The 4,323-nt window shown below is 40.1% G+C and overlaps 1 protein-coding gene and 1 pseudogene across 1 annotated transcript in view; one reads left to right on the plus strand and one right to left on the minus strand.

The window, feature by feature from the left end:
- SHLD2 (shieldin complex subunit 2) overlaps positions 1–4,323 on the plus strand; it is a 76,108-nt gene that overhangs the window by 33,732 nt on the left and 38,053 nt on the right. The gene's annotated exons all lie outside the window — the stretch shown is intronic.
- LOC109392204 (PDZ and LIM domain protein 1-like) overlaps positions 1,918–4,323 on the minus strand; it is a 3,702-nt pseudogene continuing 1,296 nt past the window's right edge.

Raw genomic sequence — 4,323 nt, forward strand, 5'->3', positions numbered from 1 at the left:
TTTTCCTTAATTCATTGATTTTTCTCCTCTGTTGTAGAGATATTGAATTATTTTGACTAGACCTTCAATTTCTTAATATCATCTATTTTATTCTTTATTTTTTTCTGATAAATTTACTTAAGTTTAATTTTCAAGGGCTCTTTTAAAAAGAATACTTTTTTTTTTCATAGATGGAATATTGCTCTTCTCCAAGGATATTAATGATAGGGTTAAAAAATTTTTTTAACTTAAAATTTTCTTCTCCGTACATTGTCCATGTTTCCTCTAAGTTCTTTTTTTCCTATTTGTTTCCTTTGCTTTCTGATAGAGGCCTTCCTCAGATGAGTGGTGAACCTTAGCTGCCTATAGGTGTGGCCCTAAAAGTTACTGGAAGCTCTGAGTACATCATTGGTACTCGTGGACTATGAGTTCACTGTAAGGTGACCTGGAATTGACATTTAATTGGAAGCCCCTGTTATCCGCTTCTCATTTCCTTTCTCTTTCCAAAAAAAGAAGAGCCTTTTAGTCTCCTGCCTGGTGTGTCAAAGCTGGTTCTCTGGGAGCTGAGTGAGGGAAGTACATATATGTTTACTTAATCCCCCTGGTTTCATTAAGTCCTTCTCCCCCCGATGTGCTTTGTGTACCTCTGTTCAGAAATCCTCTTCAGAGAATAATCCTCATTTTGCTTGTTGACAGAAGCATAGTAAGCCAACCAAATGGAATGAAAGAGACTGAGAAATTAAGCCATTTCTTAAAGAGGTTTTGGTCAACCTTCCTAATTTAGTGCTCTGTTTACCCGTTTCTGGAGGCTCTATCTGTTACCAGTTCCTGAGCCTTTTGAGAATTCTGTGGACTAAGTTGGGTTGGTTTTGGCTTTTGACATTGCTGGTTTACAATTTAGCTTTCTTAGATCTTCTGTTACCATATGATTTCTAGCCTTCAAACTTTTGTTTGTGCCTTAAAAATACCTTATTAGTATTTTAGCACAATTTTGAGAAGGAATGAAATTAAATATGTATTTAATCTTCCATTTTTATTCAGAATCTATAATAGTTCTAGATTTTTTTAAGCTTTTATTTATCTGTTCATTTTTTTATTGTGATAGAACTACATATAAAATTTATTAACCGTTTTAAAGTGTACAGTTCAGTATCTTTAAGTACATTCATTATGTTGTGCAACCATCACCATTATTTAGTTCTAGAACTTTTTCATCTCTTCAAAAAGAAACCCTAGATCCATTAAGCAGTCCTTCCTTCCTTCTTTCCCCAGCCTCTGGCAGCCATTGGTCTGCTCTGTGTCCTATGTATTTCCCTCTTCTGGACACTTCATCGAAATGGAATCATATACAATGTGGCCTTTGAGTCACAGATTTTCACTTAGCATAATGTTTTCAAGGTTCATCTGTGGTGTAGCACACATCAGTGCTTCCTTTTTTATAGCTGAGTAATTTCCATTGTACGGATATACAACATTTTGTTTATTCAGTCACCAGTTGATGGACTTTTGGTTATTTCCACTTTTTGGCTATTGTGAATAGTGGCCCTGTGAACATTTGTGTACAAATTTTTGTTTGAACACTTGTTTTCAACTCTTGTTTTTCTTTAGTCTATAAATTTGTTGAGTAAAAACAAAATCAATATCAGACACATTAAATTCACTTTGGTTCAAATTTGGCTGACGTCCATTTGCATTTGCAGGAGAGATGAACTGAGGTGAGAAGACACCGTGACGCTGGGTGGGGACACTGAATAGAACAATCTTCCATTAGGCATCACACAGCAGTGCGAGTCAGTTAGCAAAGGCGGGGGAAGCAACGTTTCATGAGCAGGGGTAAAACCAAAGTAAGCAAGAAATGCCAGGAGGAGAGGGCCAGAGCATTTAGAAAACAAGTTACAATGGGGGCTGGCTGGAGAGTGTTCATGCAGATCTGCTGGTTCACTCTGGGAACACAGTGACCACGTTGTAGCCATCGGGTGGCGTGACCATGACCCACCCTTGGGCGTGCTTTTCACAGTAGATTTGACCTTCCACAAAGAAATGGTCCTTCTGTTTCCGGTTTGTGCCACAGTCGGTGCACACATACCACTCAGGGTGGTGGTGACGGTCCAGCAGCTTCATAAACACACCAACAATGCTGGTGCCACATTGTCACACGTGGGCAACTTCTGGGCATTTCCAATAGATGCAGCCACTTTGGTGGCTGCAGCCTTAACACTTATGAATCCTGAGGCCTTGTTGGGATCCCCTGTGTCCTCAGACTCCAGGATTTCCTGTAAAACTAGGAATGAAGTGGACTGTTTCTGGGGCTCAATTTAACTCCTGTTTCTCCTGCAGCATCTTGTAAACTTCAGATTTCTTGTCAATGACAGTCCACTTGGAGGCTGAGAATCCTCTAAGACTGCCATTTGTCCCTGGTTCACTGGCTGCTGCCTTTGACTCCAAAGTGCTGTTGAATTGGAGATGTTTTCAGAGGAGTAGAGGCCAGTGGAGTCATTGTACTGGTTTGTGATGACCCTGGGAACAGAGCTTGGGGCAGGCAAGGCGGTGAAGGGCATGGCACTCCGATTGTGGGTGCTTCCTATGTGCAAGACCTCTTGTGGTTCAGAGGCAAAGTTCATCTTGTATGGATGATGTTTCCCTTTTTCTGTCACCAGAGGAGACCAGACTTTATGTTCAGATCTGGCTACTGTGAGAGTCATGTGGTCTATGCAGCCCTTGATTTTGTTCTGAGCTTCCACTGTGTCATATTGCTGGTATTTTCCCCATCAATGGTTGTGATTACATCTCCAATACATAAATTAGCTATAGCAGCCTTGCTTCTGGGGGTCACCCTCTCTGGGGCCCAGGTTCTTCATAGTTTTCTTGGCTCTCATTCATCCTGGCACCAGGCCTCCAGTGCAGTGCTTGACATGGCACATGCTCAATGTATGCGATATTGTGATTTATAAAAATCTATTTGGTCATTCAGATGATCAAAAACATACTTTTCATATATATTTGGTCTTCATCCATAATTCCTGGCTCCCCTNCCAGTCGCCATCCGGCTGCCCATCAGTAGCTCACAGCTGCTCAGCTCAAGGTGCCATGTTCAATATTAGTTGCGGGTGGGTGTAGCCCACCATTCCATGCGGGAGTCGAACTGGCAACCTTGTTGTTAGGAGCATGTGCTTTCACCAGCTGAGCCATCCTGCCACCTGTTGGCAGCTCAGCGGCAGATCAGCTTGGGTGCAGCTCACTGGCCCATGTGGGAATCCAACCGGTGACTCTGTTGCTCAGAGCTCGCGCTCTTAACCAACTGAACCACTTGGCCGGCCGTCACGGCCTCTTCTTTGTATCCTTAGTTATAGGGGTTCTGTTCAGCTAGTCTCAGATGATTCTTGAGGTTGATTGTTCTGTGATTTAGTTGTAATTTTAATGTGATCATGGAAGGTGGCAGACAACATTTAGCTATTACACCATCTTGACTTTCAACTCTAACATTTTTTGAGTATTTACTCTGTGCCCATTTCACAAACACTTGTCACATAGGGATTGATGTTTTTCTCATTTGACAGATAAAGAACCTTAATCCTCACTTGACATATAAAGAAATTAATTTTTTATTATGGATATTTTCAAAATATACTGAAAAAGAAAGAATAGTATAATGAACCTCAAGTAACTATCACCTAGCATCAATAATTTCAAGTTTATGTTTTCTAGTAAGTTGCGGAGTAGAATTTTAACCCACGTCCATCTTACTCCAAAACCCATGCTTTTTATTACAATTCTATGCTGCCTTTTCATTTTATCTTGGATGCTATTGAATAATTTTATGATGCTTAGTGTATTTGGTAAAATAGACATGGAAAGGCATTATAACAGTGAGTTTTTTAGGTTGGTAATAGCATGGAGAAAGCACTCTCTTTTAACTACATATATTTTGTAATAAGCATTTTTAGTTGCAGTGTTCTGCAAAGACAAAACCTGCTGATACAGTGCATCCTGTTTTATAAATCTTTGACCCATTCATCAGACTCTGACCACTCTAAAGATAAAGAATTGTGGTTGTATTGGTCTTTCTGACTGAATTGCCTTCTGCAGATTGAGAAATTGTATAATTATTAACTACGGTAATGGATATGTACTTGCAAGTTTCATCTGGTATCTTAATGAGCTTTAACCTTCTGAGTACACCCAAAACATATGTAGAATCATTGAAATTTATGCGTTGTTTATAACTTAACTCTTCAGTCTGTTTATTTTTGCTCTGATAAATACTTTTGTTTTCCCTTGCCCTCACCATATCCCATCCTCCCCACCCCCCCACCCCACTCACACTCCTTATGAATTAGAGCATTT

This window comes from Hipposideros armiger, unplaced genomic scaffold, assembly GCF_001890085.2.
Source record: "Hipposideros armiger isolate ML-2016 unplaced genomic scaffold, ASM189008v1 scaffold_319, whole genome shotgun sequence".
NCBI lineage: Eukaryota > Metazoa > Chordata > Mammalia > Chiroptera > Hipposideridae > Hipposideros > Hipposideros armiger.